Source organism: Sturnus vulgaris, unplaced genomic scaffold (genome assembly GCF_052056855.1).
Source record: "Sturnus vulgaris isolate bStuVul1 unplaced genomic scaffold, bStuVul1.hap1 Scaffold_157, whole genome shotgun sequence".
NCBI lineage: Eukaryota > Metazoa > Chordata > Aves > Passeriformes > Sturnidae > Sturnus > Sturnus vulgaris.
The window spans coordinates 7,765,001-7,776,793 of NW_028276074.1; positions in this window are offsets into that span (position 1 = coordinate 7,765,001).

Sequence of the window (11,793 nt, forward strand, 5' to 3'; positions counted from 1 at the left end):
CGGCGGGGACCCGGGGCGCCGCGCGCCGCGCCCATCGCGCCCCATCCACAAGCGTCGTTGGTCGGCGTTTGGGAGGCCAAGACGGTGGCACGCGGAGCCCGGTTCGGCGCCCTGCCGTCCTGGCAGGTGCTGGGTAGACCTGTTGCCCTCGGCCGGCCTTTGTACCTGACGGCCGAATGCTGGGTAGACCTGTTGCCCTCGGCCTGCCGTTTTACCGGCCGGCCTAATGCTGAGTAGACCTGTTGCCCTCTGCCGGCCGTGTTACCGGCCGGCCTAATGCTGGGTAGACCTGTTGCCCTCGGCCGGCCTTTGGACGTGGCGGCCTAATGCTGGGTAGACCTGTTGCCCTCTGCCGGCCGGCCTAATGCTGGGTAGACCTGTTGCCCTCGGCCGGCCTTTGGATGTGGCGGCCTAATGCTGGGTAGACCTGTTGCCCTCGGCCGGCCTTTGGACGTGGCGGCCTAATGCTGGGTAGACCTGTTGCCCTCGGCCGGCCTTTGGACGTGGCGGCCTAATGCTGGGTAGACCTGTTGCCCTCGGCCGGCCTTTGTACCTGACGGCCGAATGCTGGGTAGACCTGTTGCCCTCTGCCGGCCGGCCTAATGCTGGGTAGACCTGTTGCCCTCGGCCGGCCTTTGGATGTGGCGGCCTAATGCTGGGTAGACCTCTTGCCCTCGGCCGGCCTTTGGACGTGGCGGCCTAATGCTGGGTAGACCTGTTGCCCTCGGCCGGCCTTTGGACGTGGCGGCCTAATGCTGGGAAGACCTGTTGCCCTCGGCCGGCCTTTGGACGTGGCGGCCTAATGCTGGGTAGACCTGTTGCCCTCGGCCGGCCTTTGTACCTGACGGCCGAATGCTGGGTAGACCTGTTGCCCTCGGCCGGCCGGCCTAATGCTGGGTAGACCTGTTGCCCTCGGCCGGCCTTTGGACGTGGCGGCCTAATGCTGGGTAGACCTGTTGCCCTCGGCCGGCCTTTGGACGTGGCGGCCTAATGCTGGGTAGACCTGTTGCCCTCGGCCGGCCTTTGGACGTGGCGGCCGAATGCTGGGTAGACCTGTTGCCCTCGGCCGGCCTTTGTACCTGACGGCCGAATGCTGGGTAGACCTGTTGCCCTCGGCCGGCCTTTGGACGTGGCGGCCTAATGCTGGGTAGACCTGTTGCCCTCGGCCGGCCTTTGGACGTGGCGGCCTAATGCTGGGTAGACCTCTTGCCCTCGGCCGGCCTTTGGACGTGGCGGCCTAATGCTGGGTAGACCTGTTGCCCTCGGCCGGCAGTGTTACCGGCCGGCCTAATGCTGGGTAGACCTGTTGCCCTCGGCCGGCCTTTGTACCTGACGGCCGAATGCTGGGTAGACCTGTTGCCCTCTGCCGGCCGGCCTAATGCTGGGTAGACCTGTTGCCCTCGGCCGGCCTTTGGACGTGGCGGCCGAATGCTGGGTAGACCTGTTGCCCTCGGCCGGCCTTTGGACGTGGCGGCCTAATGCTGGGTAGACCTGTTGCCCTCGGCCGGCCTTTGGACGTGGCGGCCTAATGCTGGTTAGACCTGTTGCCCTCGGCCGGCCTTTGGACGTGGCGGCCGAATGCTGGGTAGACCTGTTGCCCTCGGCCGGCAGTGTTACCGGCCAGCCTAATGCTGGGTAGACCTGTTGCCCTCGGCCGGCCTTTGTACCTGACGGCCGAATGCTGGGTAGACCTGTTGCCCTCTGCCGGCCGGCCTAATGCTGGTTAGACCTGTTGCCCTCGGCCGGCCTTTGGACGTGGCGGCCTAATGCTGGGTAGACCTGTTGCCCTCGGCCGGCAGTGTTACCGGCCGGCCTAATGCTGGGTAGACCTGTTGCCCTCGGCCGGCCTTTGTACCTGACGGCCGAATGCTGGGTAGACCTGTTGCCCTCGGCCGGCCTTTGTACGTGGCAGCCTAATGCTGGGTAGACCTGTTGCCCTCGGCCGGCCTTTGTACCTGACGGCCGAATGCTGGGTAGACCTGTTGCCCTCGGCCGGCCTTTGGACGTGGCGGCCGAATGCTGGGTAGACCTGTTGCCCTCGGCCGGCCTTTGGACGTGGCGGCCGAATGCTGGGTAGACCTGTTGCCCTCGGCCGGCCTTTGGACGTGGCGGCCGAATGCTGGGTAGACCTGTTGCCCTCGGCCGGCCTTTGGACGTGGCGGCCTAATGCTGGGTAGACCTGTTGCCCTCGGCCGGCCTTTGGACGTGGCGGCCGAATGCTGGGTAGACCTGTTGCCCTCGGCCGGCCTTTGGACGTGGCGGCCTAATGCTGGGTAGACCTGTTGCCCTCGGCCGGCCTTTGGACGTGGCGGCCTAATGCTGGGTAGACCTGTTGCCCTCGGCCGGCAGTGTTACCGGCCGGCCTAATGCTGGGTAGACCTGTTGCCCTCGGCCCGCCGTGTTACCGGCCAGCCGAATGCTGGGTAGACCTGTTGCCCTCGGCCGGCAGTGTTACCTGACGGCCGAATGCTGGGTAGACCTGTTGCCCTCTGCCGGCCGTCTTTCCGGCTGGCCTAATGCTGGGTAGACCTGTTGCCCTCGGCCGGCCCTGGTACCGGCCGGCATAATGCTGGGTAGACCTGTTGCCCTCGGCCGGTCTTTGTCTCTGGCCGCCCGCGGCGTGGTAGTCCTGTTACCGTCGGCCGGCCTTGCAGCCCGGCCGCCGCGCGATGGCGCCCCGTCTCTTCCATCGGACGCGCGGCCCCCTTGTCGTCTCTGCAGCGGCGAGCACGCCTTCGGCGGTCGGCCTGCACGTCCGGCATGACCGCGGGCACTGGCAGCCCAGCAGGCAGCCCTGCTCTCGCGTCTTCTTCCCCCCGGCGAAAGGCGGGGCGTGAAGGCGGGCGACTTTCGGTCCCAGCCGTGCCCAGGTGTCCCTGCCGGCTCCGTGCGCCAGCATCCACTGGCGAGCTCCGCCGGCCTCTTCCCCAGCCGCGGCCCCTGTCCGCTCCGCCGTCATGGTGCCGGCACCCCCACTTCCCCAAGCGCTCCCCGACAGGAGCAGGCAGCGTTGTCGCGCCCCCTCCCCGTGCTCGAATGGACCGCGGCCCTGCTCCGGGCTTCATTTCTGCAGCGCGCTCGCTCGCTCGCTCGCTCGCTCGCGCGCTCCCTCCCTCCCCCCCCCCTCCCCCCTCCCCCCGGCCGCCCACCCGCCGCGCTGCCGCCCTGCCGCAGGCTTGAGCGGCGCCGGGGCGGAGGAGGAAGGAACGCCACCAAAGCAAAAGGCTCCGAGAAAGCTGAACAGAGAGCTTCTTTGACCAGGGACAGACGGCGCCAATCATCCCGCCGCCATCCCTGCTTGTGCACCAGGCTCTCCGCCTGCCGACCTCGGCATCAGCCTCCCGCCGCCGCCGTGTAAACTGCCCGGTGGGACCGTGGGCGGGGGCAGGAAGAGGCTGAAAGTGCTGCCAGGGAGGCTGATGGCGGAGGGCGGGGTCGCCCCCAACCGACAATGGGCAGGGCCCGAGGCAGTCTGAAAGCGCTGCCAGGGAGGCTGATGGCGGAGGGCGGGGTCGCCCCCAACCGACAATGGGCAGGGCACGAGACCGTCTGAAAGCGCTGCCAGGGAGGCTGAGGGCGGGGGGCGGGGCGCCCCCAACCGACAATGGGCAGGGCCCGAGGCAGTCTGAAAGCGCTGCCAGGGAGGCTGAGGGCGGGGGGCGGGGCGCCCCCAGCCGACAATGGGCAGGGGCCCGAGAGAGTCTGAAAGCGCTGCCAGGGAGGCTGACGGCGGGGGGCAGGGCGCCCCCAGCCGACAATGGGCAGGGGCGGGGAAAGTCTGAAAGCGCTGCATGGGAGGTTGATGGCGGAGGGCGGGCTCGCCCCCAGCGTTAATGGGTGGCTGCGGAAGACGGGGCAGGGACAGGGAGAGGGCAGGCGGCTTCGTGCCGGCCCCGGGCGCCTCGACAGCGAGCCCTCACGGCCCCCCAAACCCGCGCCGAGGCCCCAAGAGCTCTGCAGACCTTCCGCGGAAGAACCGGCCCGAAAGCGGCCACCCGCTTGCCGACGGCGGCGCCGGTCGCCTCGATGCAGCCGCCTCCGTGGGGCGGGAAGGGGCAGGGCGAGTTGTGCCAGGGCGCGGCGGCTTTGGGCCGAGTTTCGCTGCACGTACGTGCTTCCCCTGGCTGTGCTGCGGCCCGTGAGGTTCTGTTTTGTGGGGGGGGGGGCTCTGTAGGTAGGGTCTCTGGGGGACGGGGGAGGAGGCGTGGGGTAGGGAGGACGCCGTTTGGGGGGGTCAGTGTGTCAGCAGGGCGAGAACCGGGCACAGGCCCTCCGTCAGCTCGGCTGTGGGCCCAAAGGGATCACAAATAAGATTTGGCAAGAGTTTTGTTTTCCGGAAAAGATTTTCTTTCCGAGTAAATAGAAGAGGCAATCATTCAAAAAAGGCAAAGAGGAAATGAAACAAATCAAATCAAATCAAAACAAAACAAAACAAAACAAAACAAAACGAAATAAAATAAAATAATAAAATGAAATGAAAAGAAATGAAATGAAATGATGAAATAAAATGTTGTCGAAAATATGTCTTGGTCTTGAAATCGATTCTGCCGGGCGGGGCAAGGCTGCTGGAGCACTTGGGCTCCGGAGCGTTAAGAGGCTGTGGGGTTTCCCCGGCTCCGAGATGGTACAAGGATGCCTCGTCTACCCGGATCCGCGAAACGTGGCCCGTCCCGCGGCGGCCAGGTCGACGCGGCTCCGGGGCCGGTGGCGTGGGACCGCCGTCGCCGGCGAAGGCGCAGCGGCGGCGGCCGTGGCCGCGACGACCAGGTCTACACGACTCCGGGAAACTTGGCCGGTCCCGCGGCGGCCAGGTCTACTGGGCTCCGGGATGGGCGGCCGCCGTGGCCGCGGCGACCAGGTCTACCCGCCTCCGGGACCGGCGGCGTGGGTCCGCCGTCGAGGGCGAGGGCGCTGCGACGGCCGCGGCGACCGGGTCTACCTAGCTCCGGTGCGACCCGGGCTGCGTGCAGCATGGCGAAGGTAGACCTGTGGTCCGCATCACGGCGTGGGCAGACCTGGTGTCCGCAGCATGGAGCGGGTAGACATGTTGTCCGCCGCATGGAGTGGGTAGACCTGTTGTCCGCGTAATGGAGTAGTTAGACCTGGTGTCCGCAGCTTGGAGTGGGTAGACCTGTTGTCCGCAGCAAGCCGTGGGTAGACCTGGTGTCCGCAGCATGCCCTGGGTAGACCTGGTGTCCGCAGCTTGGTAGACCTGTTGCCCGTTTCATGGCTGGGTAGACCTGGTGTCCGCAGAAAGCCGTGGGTAGACCTGGTGTCCGCAGCTTGGTAGACCTGTTGCCCGATTCATGGCTGGGTAGACCTGTTGTCCGCAGCATTGAGTTGGAAGACCTGGTGTCCGCAGCATGCCCTGGGTAGACCTGGTGTCCGCAGCTTGGTAGACCTGTTGCCCGTTTCATGGCTGGGTAGACCTGGTGTCCGCAGCATTGAGTTGGTAGACCTGGTGTCCGCAGCATGCCCTGGGTAGACCTGGTGTCCGCAGCTTGGTAGACCTGTTGCCCGTTTCATGGCTGGGTAGACCTGGTGTCCGCAGCAAGCCGTGAGTAGACCTGTTGCCCGTTTCATGGCTGGGTAGACCTGGTGTCCGCAGCATGACCTGGGTAGACCTGGTGTCCGCAGCTTGGTAGACCTGTTGCCCGTTTCATGGCTGGGTAGACCTGGTGTCCGCAGCAAGCCGTGGGTAGACCTGGTGTCCGGAGCTTGGTAGACCTGTTGCCCGATTCATGCCTGGGTAGACCTGTTGTCCGCAGCTTGGTAGACCTGTTGCCCGTTTCATGGCTGGGTAGACCTGGTGTCCGCAGCATGCCCTGGGTAGACCTGGTGTCCGCAGCTTGGTAGACCTGTTGCCCGTTTCATAGCTGGGTAGACCTGGTGTCCGCAGCTTGGTAGACCTGTTGCCCGTTTCATGGCTGGGTAGACCTGGTGTCCGCAGCAAGCCGTGAGTAGACCTGTTGCCCGTTTCATGGCTGGGTAGACCTGGTGTCCGCAGCATGCCCTGGGTAGACCTGGTGTCCGCAGCTTGGTAGACCTGTTGCCCGTTTCATGGCTGGGTAGACCTGTTGTCCGCAGCAAGCCGTGAGTAGACCTGTTGCCCGTTTCATGGCTGGGTAGACCTGTTGTCCGCAGCATGCCCTGGGTAGACCTGGTGTCCGCAGCTTGGTAGACCTGTTGCCCGTTTCATGGCTGGGTAGACCTGGTGTCCGCAGCAAGCCGTGGGTAGACCTGCTGCCCGTTTCATGGCTGGGTAGACCTGGTGTCCGCAGCAAGCCGTGGGTAGACCTGGTGTCCGCAGCTTGGTAGACCTGTTGCCCGTTTCATGGCTGGGTAGACCTGTTGTCCGCAGCAAGCCGTGGGTAGACCTGGTGTCCGCAGCATGCCCTGGGTAGACCTGGTGTCCGCAGCTTGGTAGACCTGTTGCCCGTTTCATGGCTGGGTAGACCTGTTGTCCGCAGCATTGAGTTGGTAGACCTGGTGTCCGCTACATACCCTGGGTAGACCTGGTGTCCGCAGCTTGGTAGACCTGTTGCCCGTTTCATGGCTGGGTAGACCTGTTGTCCGCAGCATTGAGATGGTAGACCTGTTGCCCGTTTCATGGCTGGGTAGACCTGTTGTCCGCAGCTTGGTAGACCTGTTGCCCGATTCATGGCTGGGTAGACCTGGTGTCCGCAGCAAGCCGTGAGTAGACCTGTTGCCCGTTTCATGGCTGGGTAGACCTGGTGTCCGCAGCATGCCCTGGGTAGACCTGTTGTCCGCAGCTTGGTAGACCTGTTGCCCGTTTCATGGCTGGGTAGACCTGGTGTCCGCAGCAAGCCGTGAGTAGACCTGTTGCCCGTTTCATGGCTGGGTAGACCTGGTGTCCGCAGCATGCCCTGGGTAGACCTGGTGTCCGCAGCTTGGTAGACCTGTTGCCCGTTTCATGGCTGGGTAGACCTGGTGTCCGCAGCAAGCCGTGGGTAGACCTGGTGTCCGCAGCTTGGTAGACCTGTTGCCCGTTTCATGGCTGGGTAGACCTGTTGTCCGCAGCATTGAGTTGGTAGACCTGTTGCCCGTTTCATGGCTGGGTAGACCTGGTGTCCGCAGCTTGGTAGACCTGTTGCCCGTTTCATGGCTGGGTAGACCTGGTGTCCGCAGCAAGCCGTGGGTAGACCTGGTGTCCGGAGCTTGGTAGACCTGTTGCCCGATTCATGCCTGGGTAGACCTGTTGTCCGCAGCAAGCCGTGGGTAGACCTGGTGTCCGCAGCATGCCCTGGGTAGACCTGGTGTCCGCAGCTTGGTAGACCTGTTGCCCGATTCATGCCTGGGTAGACCTGTTGTCCGCAGCAAGCCGTGGGTAGACCTGGTGTCCGCAGCATGCCCTGGGTAGACCTGGTGTCCGCAGCTTGGTAGACCTGTTGCCCGTTTCATGGCTGGGTAGACCTGTTGTCCGCAGCAAGCCGTGAGTAGACCTGTTGCCCGTTTCATGGCTGGGTAGACCTGGTGTCCGCAGCATGCCCTGGGTAGACCTGGTGTCCGCAGCTTGGTAGACCTGTTGCCCGTTTCATGGCTGGGTAGACCTGGTGTCCGCAGCAAGCCGTCGGTAGACCTGTTGCCCGTTTCATGGCTGGGTAGACCTGGTGTCCGCAGCATGCCCTGGGTAGACCTGGTGTCCGCAGCTTGGTAGACCTGTTGCCCGTTTCATGGCTGGGTAGACCTGGTGTCCGCAGCATGCCCTGGGTAGACCTGGTGTCCGCAGCTTGGTAGACCTGTTGCCCGTTTCATGGCTGGGTAGACCTGTTGTCCGCAGCAAGCCGTGAGTAGACCTGTTGCCCGTTTCATGGCTGGGTAGACCTGTTGTCCGCAGCATGCCCTGGGTAGACCTGGTGTCCGCAGCTTGGTAGACCTGTTGCCCGTTTCATGGCTGGGTAGACCTGGTGTCCGCAGCAAGCCGTGGGTAGACCTGCTGCCCGTTTCATGGCTGGGTAGACCTGGTGTCCGCAGCAAGCCGTGGGTAGACCTGGTGTCCGCAGCTTGGTAGACCTGTTGCCCGTTTGATGGCTGGGTAGACCTGTTGTCCGCAGCATTGAGTTGGTAGACCTGGTGTCCGCTACATACCCTGGGTAGACCTGGTGTCCGCAGCTTGGTAGACCTGTTGCCCGTTTCATGGCTGGGTAGACCTGGTGTCCGCAGCATTGAGATGGTAGACCTGTTGCCCGTTTCATGGCTGGGTAGACCTGTTGTCCGCAGCTTGGTAGACCTGTTGCCCGATTCATGGCTGGGTAGACCTGGTGTCCGCAGCAAGCCGTGAGTAGACCTGTTGCCCGTTTCATGGCTGGGTAGACCTGGTGTCCGCAGCATGCCCTGGGTAGACCTGTTGTCCGCAGCTTGGTAGACCTGTTGCCCGTTTCATGGCTGGGTAGACCTGTTGTCCGCAGCAAGCCGTGAGTAGACCTGTTGCCCGTTTCATGGCTGGGTAGACCTGTTGTCCGCAGCATGCCCTGGGTAGACCTGGTGTCCGCAGCTTGGTAGACCTGTTGCCCGTTTCATGGCTGGGTAGACCTGGTGTCCGCAGCAAGCCGTGGGTAGACCTGGTGTCCGCAGCTTGGTAGACCTGTTGCCCGATTCATGGCTGGGTAGACCTGTTGTCCGCAGCAAGCCGTGGGTAGACCTGGTGTCCGCAGCATGCCCTGGGTAGACCTGGTGTCCGCAGCTTGGTAGACCTGTTGCCCGATTCATGCCTGGGTAGACCTGTTGTCCGCAGCAAGCCGTGGGTAGACCTGGTGTCCGCAGCATGCCCTGGGTAGACCTGGTGTCCGCAGCTTGGTAGACCTGTTGCCCGTTTCATGGCTGGGTAGACCTGGTGTCCGCAGCAAGCCGTGAGTAGACCTGTTGCCCGTTTCATGGCTGGGTAGACCTGGTGTCCGCAGCATGCCCTGGGTAGACCTGGTGTCCGCAGCTTGGTAGACCTGTTGCCCGATTCATGGCTGGGTAGACCTGTTGTCCGCAGCATTGAGTTGGTAGACCTGGTGTCCGCAGCATGCCCTGGGTAGACCTGGTGTCCGCAGCTTGGTAGACCTGTTGCCCGTTTCATGGCTGGGTAGACCTGTTGTCCGCAGCATTGAGTTGGTAGACCTGGTGTCCGCAGCATGCCCTGGGTAGACCTGGTGTCCGCAGCTTGGTAGACCTGTTGCCCGTTTCATGGCTGGGTAGACCTGGTGTCCGCAGCATGACCTGGGTAGACCTGGTGTCCGCAGCTTGGTAGACCTGTTGCCCGTTTCATGGCTGGGTAGACCTGGTGTCCGCAGCAAGCCGTGGGTAGACCTGGTGTCCGCAGCTTGGTAGACCTGTTGCCCGATTCATGGCTGGGTAGACCTGTTGTCCGCAGCATTGAGTTGGTAGACCTGGTGTCCGCAGCATGCCCTGGGTAGACCTGGTGTCCGCAGCTTGGTAGACCTGTTGCCCGTTTCATAGCTGGGTAGACCTGGTGTCCGCAGCTTGGTAGACCTGTTGCCCGTTTCATGGCTGGGTAGACCTGGTGTCCGCAGCAAGCCGTGAGTAGACCTGTTGCCCGTTTCATGGCTGGGTAGACCTGTTGTCCGCAGCATGCCCTGGGTAGACCTGGTGTCCGCAGCTTGGTAGACCTGTTGCCCGTTTCATGGCTGGGTAGACCTGGTGTCCGCAGCAAGCCGTGAGTAGACCTGTTGCCCGTTTCATGGCTGGGTAGACCTGTTGTCCGCAGCATGCCCTGGGTAGACCTGGTGTCCGCAGCTTGGTAGACCTGTTGCCCGTTTCATGGCTGGGTAGACCTGGTGTCCGCAGCAAGCCGTGGGTAGACCTGCTGCCCGTTTCATGGCTGGGTAGACCTGGTGTCCGCAGCAAGCCGTGGGTAGACCTGGTGTCCGCAGCTTGGTAGACCTGTTGCCCGTTTCATGGCTGGGTAGACCTGTTGTCCGCAGCATTGAGTTGGTAGACCTGGTGTCCGCTACATACCCTGGGTAGACCTGGTGTCCGCAGCTTGGTAGACCTGTTGCCCGTTTCATGGCTGGGTAGACCTGGTGTCCGCAGCATTGAGATGGTAGACCTGTTGCCCGTTTCATGGCTGGGTAGACCTGTTGTCCGCAGCTTGGTAGACCTGTTGCCCGATTCATGGCTGGGTAGACCTGGTGTCCGCAGCTTGGTAGACCTGTTGCCCGTTTCATGGCTGGGTAGACCTGGTGTCCGCAGCAAGCCGTGGGTAGACCTGGTGTCCGCAGCATGCCCTGGGTAGACCTGGTGTCCGCAGCTTGGTAGACCTGTTGCCCGTTTCATGGCTGGGTAGACCTGGTGTCCGCAGCAAGCCGTGAGTAGACCTGTTGCCCGTTTCATGGCTGGGTAGACCTGTTGTCCGCAGCATGCCCTGGGTAGACCTGTTGTCCGCAGCTTGGTAGACCTGTTGCCCGTTTCATGGCTGGGTAGACCTGGTGTCCGCAGCAAGCCGTGAGTAGACCTGTTGCCCGTTTCATGGCTGGGTAGACCTGGTGTCCGCAGCAAGCCGTGAGTAGACCTGGTGTCCGCAGCTTGGTAGACCTGTTGCCCGTTTCATGGCTGGGTAGACCTGGTGTCCGCAGCAAGACGTGAGTAGACCTGTTGCCCGTTTCATGGCTGGGTAGACCTGGTGTCCGCAGCATGCCCTGGGTAGACCTGGTGTCCGCAGCTTGGTAGACCTGTTGCCCGTTTCATGGCTGGGTAGACCTGGTGTCCGCAGCAAGCCGTGAGTAGACCTGTTGCCCGTTTCATGGCTGGGTAGACCTGGTGTCCGCAGCATGCCCTGGGTAGACCTGGTGTCCGCAGCTTGGTAGACCTGTTGCCCGTTTCATGGCTGGGTAGACCTGGTGTCCGCAGCATGCCCTGGGTAGACCTGGTGTCCGCAGCTTGGTAGACCTGTTGCCCGATTCATGCCTGGGTAGACCTGTTGTCCGCAGCATGCCCTGGGTAGACCTGGTGTCCGCAGCATGCCCTGGGTAGACCTGGTGTCCGCAGCTTGGTAGACCTGTTGCCCGTTTCATGGCTGGGTAGACCTGGTGTCCGCAGCAAGCCGTGAGTAGACCTGTTGCCCGTTTCATGGCTGGGTAGACCTGGTGTCCGCAGCATGCCCTGGGTAGACCTGGTGTCCGCAGCTTGGTAGACCTGTTGCCCGTTTCATGGCTGGGTAGACCTGGTGTCCGCAGCAAGCCGTGAGTAGACCTGTTGCCCGTTTCATGGCTGGGTAGACCTGGTGTCCGCAGCATGCCCTGGGTAGACCTGGTGTCCGCAGCTTGGTAGACCTGTTGCCCGTTTCATGGCTGGGTAGACCTGGTGTCCGCAGCAAGCCGTGGGTAGACCTGGTGTCCGGAGCTTGGTAGACCTGTTGCCCGATTCATGCCTGGGTAGACCTGTTGTCCGCAGCATTGAGTGGGTAGACCTGTTGTCCGCAGCATGCCCTGGGTAGACCTGGTGTCCGCAGCTTGGTAGACCTGTTGCCCGTTTCATGGCTGGGTAGACCTGGTGTCCGCAGCAAGCCGTGAGTAGACCTGTTGCCCGTTTCATGGCTGGGTAGACCTGTTGTCCGCAGCATGCCCTGGGTAGACCTGGTGTCCGCAGCTTGGTAGACCTGTTGCCCGTTTCATGGCTGGGTAGACCTGGTGTCCGCAGCAAGCCGTGGGTAGATCTGGTGTCCGCAGCATGCCCTGGGTAGACCTGGTGTCCGCAGCTTGGTAGACCTGTTGCCCGTTTCATGGCTGGGTAGACCTGGTGTCCGCAGCAAGCCGTGGGTAGACCTGG